This window comes from Lygodium microphyllum, chromosome 25 (assembly GCF_053477565.2).
Source record: "Lygodium microphyllum isolate KBCC chromosome 25, Lygodium_microphyllum_v1.1.10, whole genome shotgun sequence".
Classification (NCBI taxonomy): Eukaryota; Viridiplantae; Streptophyta; class Polypodiopsida; order Schizaeales; family Lygodiaceae; genus Lygodium; species Lygodium microphyllum.
In genome coordinates this window covers 96,796,918-96,812,357 of record NC_141159.1, presented here as the reverse complement: position 1 = coordinate 96,812,357, position 15,440 = coordinate 96,796,918, and positions in this window count along the sequence as shown.

Sequence of the window (15,440 nt, the reverse complement as noted above, 5' to 3'; positions counted from 1 at the left end):
TCCACAAGTATATTGCCAGCCAAAGTAGCTCTGTCCAAACCCCATTTGATTGTTTCAACATGTAAAAGATGGCATGTCACTAAATCTTTTGTAACACCAACAACTTTTAAGCATAAAAGAAGGACACTCCAAAGTGACTTCGTAGTGGTGGATGCACAACTTCATGACATCCGCCCCCTCCAAACCTACACTTCCTCTGGATGGGCCAACGTGTTTACCATTTGTAGCATTGTTCCCACCAGGATCATATGGAAAATCATCTAGATAATATGGCAAGTAGGTAAGTTGACATAGGTTATCACAATATCCTCCTGGATCATATGGACGAATCAAAGTAGATATGTTTTCGTAGATCATCATAGCATCCAAATCTTCTTTGGTTCAGACAATCGAGTGACTCCAAATTCTCTTTCCCTCCTTCAATAGAACAAGTCTTGTTAGTGCCTTGACCACATTGACATTTATATCTATATCTATCACCATAAATGGCATAAACATTGACAAATCATCATCACCGCCTCTTACATAAGAGGAGTCATCATCCATAAGTAGCACATTTGATACGATAACCCCGCTTGAAATCTAAATAACTGCTTGACATACAACATTTGTGCTAGGTAAAAAATCCTTTAGAACCTTAGCCACGCACAAGACAAGAGAGAGAAGAGAAGAGAACAAGAAAGTAGGAGATGATGGAGAGCTTCTTCTCCACCACGATCCCTCACCCTCACACACTCACACTCCCACACACACAAGCAAGCAAGAAGGAGAGAAGAAGAGATCACTTTTGCCACACACCAAAGAATGAGATTTTCATTCACTTTTTGAGTTTATATAAAAAACTCTAAATCCCTTGGGCAACCATCCTCTTTTTTAGATGACTGGGTATCTTTCCAAGGTCCTCTTTCTCCATTCCCTTCTAGTTACCTTATCCCTTCGCCCATGTCCGTTTAGACTTTACAAATTGCATAGGAGGGAGCCTGGCACTCTTATAAAATGAATCACATTGCACCCTGCACTTTCCTTGCGAGAGCCTTAGGAGGTTATCCCTCATCCTTGAGAGAGCATCCTTCATCTTTGAGAGGACCGCCTTCATCCTTGAGAGAGCCTTGCTAGAATATTCTGTGCAATGTATATCTAAGTATATCTACTCTCTCCTAGGCCTAGTCTCCAAAAACCACTCTTCCCCAGAAACCACTCACAAGGCCCTAAAGCTAGGACCGATATTTGTTGGATTTGTGTGAAATGTAGTTTGTCATACGCATCGTTTATTATTGTTTTTTACTTGAATATTATGTTTATTTATCAAATTCATATGCTACAAATTCGTATCCTAAATTTAATACATAGTGCTTTATCAAGTCCGTGCGCAACGTGTATTTGTTTCAATGCATGTAAGGATAACTCAAAGATATAAATAAAACAAATAACAAGAGAATTTAAAAAAATAAAACACACCAAAATATTTGTATTCATATTCATAACATTTTACATGGGATCCATTACAACCAGGTTTTTATCAAATCTCTTTGGAAGCTACATTTCGTATAAGTTTTAATAGTGCACCCCTATCATTGTTGATCTCCGCGATGACTATCCTTCCATTAAGAACCCCACTATTTGCAAGTCCCTATCAGTGACGGTGACTCTCCTTGCATGTACTACTGCATAGACCGAGTCTCCAAACAAGTCGATGACGTAAGCTTCAATAACTTCCTGTAGTGCAAAGAGGGCTTGGACACTCTAGAGATCGGGTTGTTGCAAGCATGTTCCATCTGGGAAGTACCTCCTACTGTTCTTAATGAGTATGCCATCCATAATCTCATGCACTAGCCTTTGGAATGGAGCCTTTGGTGTATCAAGAGGTTTGTGGTCTTCTAGTAATGGCAGATCTCATGAAGAACCAATGTGCCTGGCTTTCATCGATGATTGCGATGCTGGGGTGGTGGTGGTGGTGGTGGTGGTGGAGCTAGGGGAGGTAGCCTTTACATAGGATTTCTAGGGGGTGTCTCCGGTGTCAAAGAGTTTATTGTTCATAATATAAATCATGGGATTCTTATGAACACAGAAGAGCTTCACTGGAAGTTATATGAGAAATTTGCATACAAAATTCAGACATTGTTATCCAATAACCACCTTAGTTATACAAGTTCTTTTGTATTTAGCATATAATTTTAAGTTATACCATGTATATTTATGAAAAATAAGTCTATGGTAACCTACAACTTGGTTATCTAGAAGGAATTGACAGTCTGCAAGATAAATCACATTAATTCAGGTACAAAAATATGGTCAGAACCCAAGAAAGATGCCCAAAACTGTCAAAAAGTCCACTAGGCCCACATGGGACGAGGAGTAACAGACTTAAGTGACCAGCAAGTGACCTAGGCTAGTCAAAAAGCGACCAGGGACTGAGCAGGGAGGAGCCCGCATTTTTTGGCGCAAAATGCGGGCTGCACTGTCTGAGGCAAACTGGAGAGAGCTGGAGCTATGGTGCATGAAATGGAGCATGCAAACTGAAGATCAACAGGCCCAACTACTGAAGATGTAAACATGGTGAGAGCTCCACTTCTCTGCCTCTTTGGTTTGACGAAAATGCATGCTAAAACAGTCTATAAAAGAGGGAAATCTGAGAGAAGAGTTTTCTGCCTACTCTTATGCACGACTTCTCTTATTTTGTTTACCTTATTCTTAGTCCAATGAAGCCCGACTTGTACCCAAGTACTTGAGTGACTTTGGGGCAAGCAAAGGGTGAGGATATTGAAGACTTATGGGCTGTTATGGGCTGAAATAACCAGTCATAAACAGGGTAGCCCACTGTTATGGTCCATTTTTATGAGCAAAAATGGGATTTTTATGGTTGTAATGGAAGGAAATGACCTCTTTTCTTCAGGACATTGTTCATGAATGATTAGAAGTGCTTCCTCTTGAGTTTATGCACTCATTTTGAACTTGATTATGGGTTGGAATTTTCTGTTTTAAAACAGGGCTAAAGCTAAAATTATACTTTTTCAATTCATTTCATGTATCTTTGGCCCAAATCTTGGATGTATTTGAATCTATCAACAATATACTTGAACCAAAGGGTTGAAATCCATCTATGTACTTGAAATAAATGCCATTAGAGCTTGCATTTGACATTCATAAATGAATTGAGAATCTGAAAATATCCTTTATGATATGATGTCTGTATCCAGAGGCATTTGATGTAATCAAGTTAGTCTTATTCCTTCTGTTCATGTATGCTAAGTACATAGTGAAAAGGCTTGAACTCTTCTTCCGTACCTAAATCATTTCTAAATCCCGGATCTTATTAAACTCCAATCCATTTTCCCTTCCCGAATCTTGAATCCTAAACTCTTCTTTTGCACTAAAAGCCCCGGTGGTAGACCTTCAACTCTTAACGCAACGACAGTGGTGAACCTGACGTGAAGGTCCGCTACGGAAAAAGAAGTCCAATGGGAGAATCATCAAGTTCGGGAGGCGATGCTTTGACGGAGACAAGAAGAAGAGCGGATTGATGCTGCTGCCATTAAGGCCTTAGAAGCAGTTGGGCATGAGCTCAAGCAATTTAATGGACAAAATGTGTCCTCTTTTATTCGCCTCTACACTGACAAGATGGTCTTCTTTGGAGTTCCTCAACATGCCTAGAGCCGTTACTTTGCTCGCCTGACTGTGCATGGTCTCCAAGACCGAATTCATGGTCTTTTCCAAAAAGATGCTGGATGGACAGTGTTCAAGAAGGCTCTTCGAGAAGAATTTTTCCTTGAAGACTCTAGCCTTATGACAAAGAATGTCTTCACTGAATGGGTCAAAAGGCCCAATAAGGGTCTAACCGCTACTGCTCTTCATCGAGAATTTGAAAGCAAATTTGCCCAACTAGATCCTGATGACTAACAAGGTATGGAAAGTCAAAAGATTGAATTATTTTTAAAGACTACAGATTCTTCTCTTCAGGAGAAATTGACTGACCGACTTGAAGACCCTGACTCTGAGTCGGGATTGAAGACTGCTTGGAGTGATGTCACTGAAGCAGTTAATATGATTGCTCGAAGAGAGCGATTGTGTTTAAGATGGGGATCAACCCCCCCAACAACTGAATCTATGAAGGAGCCTGTTCTAGTTTCTCGTCCTCCTATCTCTATGACTAAGCAATCAAGAAATTCTGATGTTCCTTCTCCAAAGAAGGATGTCATGGACGAGCTAATTAAAAGCATGCGGGATCTCCATCTTAATTTAACAGAAATTAATTCTAAAGTAGAAAGGCTTGATGTAAAAGTAGAAGAAAGGGGTCGGTCAACTGCCCAAAGGCGTGCACGAGAAGGCTTCAAAAGACGCTGCATTTGGTGTGTAGCCTTCAGCATGACAAGAGGGAGTGCGGTGCATTCCGTGAAGCTGAAGCACAAAAATTAGTCTTTTGGAAGGATGGTAAAATTCATGCAACCGAAACTGGGCTTCCTCTTGAGCCAAACTTCGGTAATGGTGGTATGAAGAAAAGATTGGAGGATTTGGCAACAAGAACGGCCTATGCAGCTGTTGATGCTGCAACTTATGGGTTGCAAATTGAGCCAACTAATGAAATTGTTAAAGCATGTAAAACTAATGCAAAATCTAAAGTGTGGACGCAGGCCTTGGAACGCATGGAGCAAGGCAAGGAAACTAAGGATGATTTAACCACTGCTAGTCAATGTATTCGAGGGAGAACCGGATGGTCCGAGCCTGTGGATTCATTTTCAGCTTTTGCTCGGTTAGCTGAAATTAATAATCAAGAAGCCATGATAAAAGAAAAGATAAGAAGAGATGAAGATATTGCCGGTCCTTCTTCCTCAGGACCAACTAAACGCATAACTAGAAGTAAAGCAGACCAATAGACGGATGCTGAAAATTCGCCGCCACCAGAATATGACATGGGAGATGCCCCTCAAGCAAAAAAGACAGAAGGAAAAAGAAAAAGCAAACATCCCACTTACAAGTTGCAGTCTGACATAGAGACCGCAACGGATCTTAAACGGATCCTAGAAGAAAGAATTCTTGGAAGTAGAATTGAATTTACATTAGGTAAAATTCTCGGTATTGCAAAACGAGGATTTCATGATGTAATAATTGATGTAATTAAACAAAAAAGACAATATGTTGGTGAGGAAACTGAAGAATCTGTACATGCTTTTTTGCAAGTACTTCATGTGTATTTGCAGGATGAAGAGAAGCTGAAAACTCAAGGGATTCGATTGAAGGCAATCAAAGAATTGATTGCAGCCATAGAAGCCAAAGATGAAGACATTTATGAAGCTGAAGCTGAAGAAGCCATAATGGTGGAAACTTCTCAATCTAAAGTGCAGCCCATGCATAAGAAAGAGACTCTTCTTCACAATATACAAGAAGAAAGTGAAACTCACTTTATTCCTAGTAGTCACTATTCTCATACCCATTGGGCAAGGGCAACTACTGAAACTGTTGTTAAAATCGGTGAGAAAGAAACTCCATGCATTGCCCTTATAGACCATGGTTCGGAAATTAATGTTATGTCAAGAAGTCTCTATGAGAATGGTGGGTGTCCCATTGATGTGGACCCAGGATGGCGCATGAAGGCAGCCAATAACTCTTCTGGCGATCTTTATGCAGCGTGTCCTTATGTACAAGTTACTATTGGTAATGTAAAAGATGAATTTCATTTCTTTGTTCAAGATTCCTGCAGTTATCCTATCATTCTTGGACAACCATTTATTTCCGAGTCTCGTTTAGAGACAAAGGCTCTTGATGATGGTTCATCATATGCTCGGATAAGAAGCAAGGATAATGATAAAGCTGTTCAATTCCTAACTGTCTATGTTAATCACCATTGGAATAGGGATTGATTGAGAGATCATCATGTTCCTCCTAATGCCCGAGAATTTAAGGGTTTTCAGGTAGCGCTGTTATAAGTGGAGGCTACGGCAGTGCATCATGCCACAATAAATTGCCTCCATATATGAAGGAGGCAAGGTCTAAAGCTGATTTGCAGGTTTTTTCAGCCAATGGTGTGGGCTGTTATAAACAGTTTTCAGCCCATGAACAGGGCTGAAAGAAAGTATTTAAGTCATATGGAGCAAGAGATGAAGCAAATTGATGTTTTACCTAAAGATAAAGAAATTTCAGGACTATTTTATGGGCTGAATTATAATGATACAATGGCTGAAATTTATACAGCCATTCATGCAGAAAATCAAGCTGAAAATCAGCCCATACAGGTATGTACATTGGATATGTATGACATAATTCAAGAATTTGCAGATTATGAAGCCTTTGGACAGCTAGACAAGGATGAAGCAAGAGTAGAAACAAAGTATAAAACAGTTGATAAGAAGGTCAAGCCGGTAGCTACTCCTCTTCCACCTGAAAGCAAAGGACTGGCAGAAAGGGTATCCAAACAACCAAGCCTTCGTGATCCTAAAGATATTGGTCACCAATTTACAACAGAAAGTCTACAAAAGCTGAAAATTGGTGAAGACTCTTTTCTCTTGCCGAGCTGAAAAGAAAATCTTCATGCAGATGTTAAAGAACCATGGTAAAGCTTTTTCATTTCAGCCACATCAAAATTGGCTATGTGGATCCAAGCATTGTGGCACCAATGGTAATTTTTACAGTCCCACATGTGCCTTGGAATCTTAAATCAATTCTAGTTCCAAGGGCTCATTTGCCTAAGTTATTGGAACTTTTAAATGAAAAGATTAAAATGCGAATATTGGAGCCATCTTCAGCTCCATATTCCAACCGTTGGTTTACCGTACCTAAGAAGAATGGATCTTTATGATTCATTCAAGATTTACAACCCGTCAATAAAGTCACTATTAGAAATGTTGGATCAGGACCAATTGTGGATGAGTTTGTTGAAGCTTTTGCAGGTAGGGCAATCTATTCCATGGGAGACTTATATTTAGGCTATGACCAATTTCAGCTTGCTTTGGAAAACCGTGACATTACCACAATGAAGACGCCTCTTGGCCTAGTCCGCATGTGTACTCTACCTCAAGGGGCTACAAATTCAGTAGCTCACATGATGAATGCTATGCATAAAGTATTGAGGGATTATATTCCTCAATTGACTCTTCCTTTTCTTGACGATGTTCCAATTAAAGGATGTGAAGTTCATGAGAAAAATGAAGAACTTAATGAGCTTGGATGTCGAAAGTTTGTCTCTGATCATATTAATGATTGTGCTCGAATCTTGTCTAAATTGGAAGAAGTCCATCTTACTCTTTCAGGAGCTAAATCTGTTTTTGGAGTCGAAGAAGTCCTTGTGGTCGGACATATGTGTGGTCCATATGGCTGAAAGCCTTCTCCATCCAAAATAGATGCTAGTGGCAAAATGCAAGAAGAATGTACAAATGTTTCAGAGGTGAGAAGATTTCTTGGTGCATGTGTCTTCTACCTTATTTGGATTCCACATTTTGCCCATGTTGCTAAAAGTCTTTATTAGCTTCTAAGAAATGGCCAAAGGTTTCTATGGACAAAAGGACACACTCAGGCTATTCGGAAACTCAAGAAAATGCTGATTTCAACCCCCACTTTAAAGAGGGCTTACTCCTCTAATGGACAGCCCATTATACTCACAGTAGACACAAGTCCTATTGGAATAGGATGGGCAGTTGGACAAGACGGCCTTGAAGGCAACAGATATGTAATCCGTTTTGGAGCCAAGGTTCTTAATGAACGACAAACAAGGTATGCTCAAATTAAAAGTGAGCTTTGGGGAGTAGTAACTGCATTAAAATGTGACAGGGAGTACTTCATGGGCGCACATGTTATAGTTTAGATAGATTGCCTTCCACTCTTGGGCATAATCGCCAACTGTTCCACTCTTGACATAGCCATGCTAAGATAGATAGCCTATATTAAATCCTTAAATCCTGATTTGAAACATATTGCAGGTAGAGATAATCCAGTTGCTGACATGCTTTCACGTGCCAGATATATGGATGAAGAAGAAATGATGGATGAAGAAGAATCAGAGTTTATAAATGATGTTGTTAATGCAGGTACAACAAAAATTACAACAAGAACAACAGGTTCAGCTGTTAAAACAACTTTTACATCAGCAAGGAGGAATGAATCAACCAAAGAAGGACAATGGACAGCTAGGAAACAGCATATTCCATATTTTGTTATGGTTTGTTCACACTTTAAAGAAGAATATTATGCAGATGATTAGCTAAAAATTGGCCAATTTTTGAGTACTATGACAAAGAAGGAAGGTTGGACTAATGAAGAGTTCAAGAGAATTAAGAGAAAAGCCTATGGTTTTTTTCTTAAAGATGGTTACCTTTGGAGGCATGCGAAAAAGAAAGGAAGGGTGCCTATTCGTGTCTTAGGAGATTAAAAAAACACAAAGACAGGTCATGCAAGAATTCCATGAAAGCATATTGACTGGTCATAGAGGTATATGGGACACTTTTGCTAAAATAAAAGAGAAATTTTGGTGGCAAAACATGTATAAAGATATTGAGCATTTTGTTGAGTCTTGTCATGTTTGTCAAATGTATTCTATGGTAAAGCATAGAGATGGGCTTCAACCTACCTATCCTTTATCCATTCACTATAGATGGGTTATTGATTTAGTAACCATGCCTACAGGAATTTGGAACATGAGATATCTAGTACTTACTAGAGAAGATCTCACAAATCAAGTGGAAGGAAAAGCCTTGACAACAAAGTCCACTCATGCTGTTTGTAGATTTTTATTTGAAGAAGTATTTTGCAGGTATGGATGTGTTGCTAAAGTAACTGCTGATAGAGGAGAATTGGATGCCGATGAGGCTCGCCATTTCTTTGCTCAATTGGGAATTAAGCTATCTCTTACCTCAGCCTACAATCCTAAAGGCAATGGTAAGAGTGAAAGAGGCCATCAACCAATTCTTAAAGCTTTAGCAAAATCATGCAAAGAAAAGTTTAGGGAATGGCCTAAAATGCTACCATTCGCATTATGGGCTGATAGAACTACCCATAGTGCAGTAACAGGATATATGCCAGCTGAACTCATGTATGGACAGCCACTCGTTATCCCTATTGAGGAATCCATTGTCACATGGAGTATCTTGCCTTGGGATGAAGGCATGAATAGAGAAGAATTGCTGACTTTACGCATAAGGCGACTCGAAAGAAGGCCAGAAGATGTCAAAATAGCCATTGAAAGGCTAAAAGCAGCAAGACTAAAGAATAAGAAGAGGTTTGACAAGCATCATCGACTCCATCCAAGAGCTATTCAAGAGAATGATTGGGTTCTTGTCTATGATAGTAGCTTGGACAATCAATATAGTGCTCATAGGAAGTTAGCCAAGTGATGGTTTGGACCATATGTTGTAAAAGTAGTACATAATAATGCTACTTACTCTTTGGCTGAAATGGATGGGACCATGATAAAGATTCCAATAGCTGGGAAACGAATCAAACTCTTCAAATGAAGAGAATTTTCAACTTATGAACTTGATGACTTAAAGACATGCAGGAAGAAAAAGACTTAGAGAATGAAGATGAAGAAGAAGACCCACCTTGACCTGTAATCTTATGAAATGGCACATGCCGGAGGATGTGCAAGTTAGGAGGGGGTGAATGTCAAAGAGTTTATTGTTCATAATATAAATCATGGGATTCTTATGAATACAGAAGAGCTTCACTGGAAGTTATAGGAGAAATTTACATACAAAATTCAGACATTGTTATCCAATAACCACCTTAGTTATACAAGTTCTTTTGTATTTAGCATATAATTTTTAGTTATACCATGTATATTTATGAAAAATAAGTCTATGGGAACCTACAACTTGGTCATCTGGAAGGAATTGACAGTCTGCAGGATAAATCACATTAATTCAGGTACAAAAATATGGTAAGAACCCAAGAAAGATGCCAAAAACTATCAAAAAGTCCACTAGGTCCACATGGGACCAGGAGTAACAGACTTAAGTGACCAACAAGTGACCTAGGCTGGTCAAAAAGTGACCATGGACTAAGCAGGGAGGAGCCCGCATTTTTCGGCGCAAAATGCGAGTTGCACTGTCTGAGGCAAACTGGAGAGAGCTGGAGCTATGGTGCATGAAATGGAGCATGCAAACTGAAGATCAACAGGCCCAACTACTAAAGATGTAAACATGGTGAGAGCTCCACTTCACTGCCTCTTTGGTCTAACGAAAATGCATGCTGAAACAATCTATAAAAGAGGGAAATCTAAGAGAAGAGTTTTCAACCTGCTCTTATGCACGACTTCTCTTATTTTGTTTACCTTATTCTTGGTCCAATGAAGCCCGACTTGTACCCAAGTACTTGAGTGACTTTGGGGCAAGCAAAGGGTGAGGATATTGAAGACTTATGGGTTGTTATGGGCTGAAATAACCAGTCATAAACAGGGCAGCCCACTGTTATGGTCCATTTTTATGAGCAAAAATGGGATTTTTATGGTTGTAATGGAAGGAAATGACCTCTTTTCTTCAGGACATTGTTCATGAATGATTAAAAGTGCTTCCTCTTGAGTTTATGCACTCATTTTGAACTTGATTATGAGCTGGAATTTTCTGTTTTAAAACAGGACTGAAGCTAAAATTATACTTTTTCAATTCATTTCATGTATCTTTGGCCCAAATCTTGGATGCATTTGAATCTATCAACAATATACTTGAACCAAAGGGTTGAAATCCATCTATGTACTTGAAATAAATGCCATTAGAGCTTGCATTTGACATTCATAAATGAATTGAGAATCTGAAAATATCCTTTATGATATGATGTCTGTATCCAGAGGCATTTGATGTAATCAAGTTAGTCTTATTCCTTCTGTTTATGTATGCTAAGTACATAGTGAAAAGGCTTGAACTCTTCTTCCGTACCTAAATCATTTCTAAATCCCGGATCTTATTAAACTCCAATCCATTTTCCCTTCCCGAATCTTGAATCCTAAACTCTTCTTCTGCACTAAAAGCCCCGGTGGTAGACCTTCAACTCTTAACGCAACGACACCGGGCCGCTTGCTTGGTGCATGCCATGTCTTCTACGAGAGAAAACTCAAAACTTAAAAGTGAAATGTGTAAAATGAAGTGAAACTTGAAACTTATAGCAAAACTTTCAAAAAACCCTTAAACCTGAATTAATGTATCCATGCTTTGGAGAAATATGATCAGTGATCCGATTGATATGAAATTTTACATTTGGACTTCTCTAGGGTACATCAACGACTCAAAAAAAATTTGGCCTCATCCAAGATCTCTAGGACACCTGTCCTAGAGACTTTTGATGGGGCCAATTTTTTAATATCCTGGATTTTTATGATGCCATGCATGTGGGGGAAGTTTCACCAGATTTTGATTTATAAAATTGACGGTTCAATCATTTTTTGAAAATGCATTAACTAGATTATACTTCACTGATAACAAAAAACACACCACCACACCAATGTGCACAACTGCATATTAAATGTGTTGTAAACCAAACTATGTGAAATATGAAACTTAAATTTTCATAAAAAATAATTCATGGGTCAAATGGAATATTGCATATTGTATATAGTGTTTCCAAACTACTAAATACAGTAAAGATATAGTGCATCAGCCCATGTACAACTAATCATTGATGTGTGCGTGATTGCACATTGAATTTATCCTCAACAAAACTGCTTTCAAAATTAAAAACTTGAAAATACGTGCAATGCAAATCATGGCAAAATAGAATATCAAATACCAGATTTGACATCACGAAACCATGAAATACATGATAGATAGTGCATTGCACCAAGTAGAGCTAAGTAAAAACTAGTTCCATTTTGTAGACCACTGCTATCAAATACTTGAAGGTCTACTGGAAAGATAAACCAAAACTAATCTTCTTACAATCTACAACCAAATCTAAGCTAAAAACATAGATCCAATTACAAGGTAGCTTCTCAAAGCATATTGTTGACATTAAAATTAATGCATCCTTGTTGTTGCAGATCCTACGAACAAGAATCATATCTATGGGCTTAATAGTGATACGTCAGACATGAATGGCTAAAAGTTGAGAATCACCCACTAGATCAATCAAGTAACTTTCAGTTGTTTCTTGGAGATCAAGCAAGGCTTAGCTTGACCATCGCCCCACATTCCTTGTCTGGTTCCTTGAAAAGAACTTGTGATGATTCCCTAACTGCAGATCTTGCAGCATTTCTCGCACCAACCTAGAGAATGGTGCCTTAGGAATAATCTTTGGCACTCTTCTGGAATTTCCTTATCTCACGTAGCGTAGCTATGCCTGGCCTCCATCTTCCCTTCTTATGTGTTGGAGGACATGTATTACAAGTTGGAGAAATAGTGGGAGGTGGTGCAACTAGAGCATGTGGACCACCATTTCTGGATAATGGTAAACCATCATTATTGACCACACTAGGGCCACCATTTTTGGACACAGTGGCACCACCATTATTAGCTTTAGTAGGGCCATCATTATTGGCTACCAAGGGACCTTTGTCACTCACAGTATGCTCACTAGATTCCGAAGAGTGTTGAACTCTTGCTCTTGTAGGCGCCTTCTTGATAGGAAGCTTGGAACGTGCCATGGTTGTGATGATGAAGAATAGAAAGGTGGAGGGTAGAGTGAAGAGTGATGGGAAAAAATGAAAAGAGAGACTTGACTTAAGTACAAAACTTTTACACTTATTGTGGTGTAAATGAACTTTAAAATTAAAAAACATAGTTTGAAATAGACTTTGAAAAATATAGTGACAAACCTTCAAAATTTTAAACAAAATTTGCAAGGCATCTCATTTGAAGATAGGAGTAGTGATGTGTCATATCCTAGGTACCTATGCTCTCTCGTGGACTCTAAATGCATCAAAAGTATTATCTTTATCTAGGTCTCCATTTCTTACCATCTCTCTCTTGGGTTGCCAACCATTTTGCGTGGCGTTGTCTAGCTGTGCTACTTTAATATCTTGCTTTTCTCATTTCATATATTGCCCTACTTATAAATTTTGCTTGAGAGGTTTTGGACTTCTTTTCTTTTTCCTCGTATGGTATCTCTAATCTCCTATACCACCATTGTAATAATTGCCTCATAGAATTGGAATCACTGATGCCACCTCCATGATCAGTTGCCTTTTGAAAATCACAAAAAGCTTACCAATGAGATCATTCCATGCCTTGAGTTGACCATATTGCCAAACTTCCTTGATCTGCAAAGTATGGACCATGTGCTTCAAGTATATGCTGCTTAAGAAGAGAGATTAGAAACACAAACTGATTCGAAATGATGATATTTTTTTGTAATGGTGCCAATACTAACCATGTAGTGTGTTATACTATTTGTAGTCCATGCCTCCACCATGGACTTATGAAATTTAGCAGCTGTCTCTTTAAATGTATTGGCATCACCATCCCTAAACCTCAACTTTTGTAAGAGAGCTACTAATCTATCTATGTGTATCCACACTTCTGCCTTTGCAATCCTTGTTCGTCCCCCATTGCTCCAATCAGAAATAGCAAGGTGCAACTTTTTCCACGATTCATACTTCTCTAGTTGTTTTACAAGTATATTGCCTTTCTCATCTCTAGGTAGAGATATAAACTTCCTAGCCTTGGGTCCGCCAAAGCATGGTTTACAAGGGATATTTACACTCTTTCTCGATTTTTTCTCGTCCTTTTTTATTTCTACTTGGCCCCTATACAATCCAATTTTAGAGAGGACTTGTTCTACCTTTTTGCATGTAGCATCAGCTTCTGACACAGGCTACATCTTGTATGCAAAGCACATATATTCATATACTCGCTTCTCAATTATTCTAACCAAACAATGCAATGTGTAAAAGTGAACCCATGTTAGTGGCATTTCCAAAGTAGGGTGCCAGTTTGGATCCACTAGAACTAGCATTCCATTTCTCATGACTTTTTGATCATGTATTAGAGCACCTTGTTGTCATACCTTGGCAAGCCATTCTTTCTTTCCATCTTTTCCTTTCTTCCTAGTTTGCATACAGTATATGCATAGAAATTTTGCATTCGCTGCATTTGATAAACCAAATATATACTTCGATGTTTTTAAATCACCTGCAATATGCCATTCAACTTGATAGTCCCCAAACCCCTCAATGTGTAAAATTGCTCCATTATTTTGTTGTTAAATAACATTGGGTATATTAGTGAGGTTAAGAAAAACTTAAAGTACTTCATGGTCCTCCTTTGGTACTTCAAATGCTGCAAGCCACCATATTTCATTCTCTGACTGTACATTGAAGTATAAAGGATGGTTTTCATTGATGTTGGAATCCAATGCTCGATTCATAAGTGTTATACTCACACGTTCAAGTTTTTGCCCCTTAATAATCTCACTCTCATCAAGTTTGAGAACAAACTTAAGCTTGTCTCTGCATTCTTCCATAGATATATTATAGAACTTAACCATAGCAATCTAAACCCTACATATATATTCCAATACAAAGTTGTTGGATGCATTCGATACAAATGCAACTTCTTTGGAACCATACTTAAATATGTGTGTATTTTCTAGATGCGTTGGCTCACCAATTAGTTCTAAAACTTTCTCATTTAGTTATTTTCTATCCTTCTTCACCTAAAATAGTTTTGGCAGAGGCATTACTCGCTTAGTTTTGAAGACTTGCTTAAATCCTGTATCCAATTGTTGATAGAGCATACTATATGACTCAGAACTCATTTCCACCTTGTCACATAATCCTTGAGCATCTATAGCTGTAAACAAGTTGCTCATATCCCTAAGATGTTCACTTGCGATACCATCTACAATGTCCCTAAGTTTACGATTTTCCAATGCATTTTTTACCATATCCTTGCTTAAGACTTTGGTAATAGTATCATTCTCTGCATGAGGGAACATATTTCTCATTGTAGCAAATTGAGCATATATCCACCGTCTATGATATTGTCCACTTTCTTTGATTAATTAGTGAATTGGTTTAACTAATCGAATGAGTTGACGTGCTTCTTTGGTTTTTAAAGTGGGCCCAATCTCCAATTTTTTTGTGAGCTTCCTCTTTATGTTTTGATTCTCCTTCTCCAAGTCCATAACTTTAGATTGTAACTCCATATTTTGCACGTGTGTAGCCTACATAGCATCTTCAATGACAAACATTGCTTGTTGTAGGCTCTAGTTCTCCCTATCCTTCTTAGCCAATAATCTATTCTTTTCCATCAAAGACTGCATATTCCCTTGTAATCTTGTTTGCATATTTGTCAAGGCTTGATGAACCCCTGTTAATCCTTGTGTGACAAGTCTTCATGTGTATCCATACAATCCTTCATTGCCTTCACAAATGAACTTTACAAATGATGTAAGCCCTTCAAATTGTTGTGGCCTTTGAGTGACTAGATCGGGTGGATAAATGCACCCATCAACCCAAAGGCCCACACTTTTTTTCCCTACATTTTTTAATTGTTGCTTCTTGCATCTTATTGCATCATCCCTTTCTA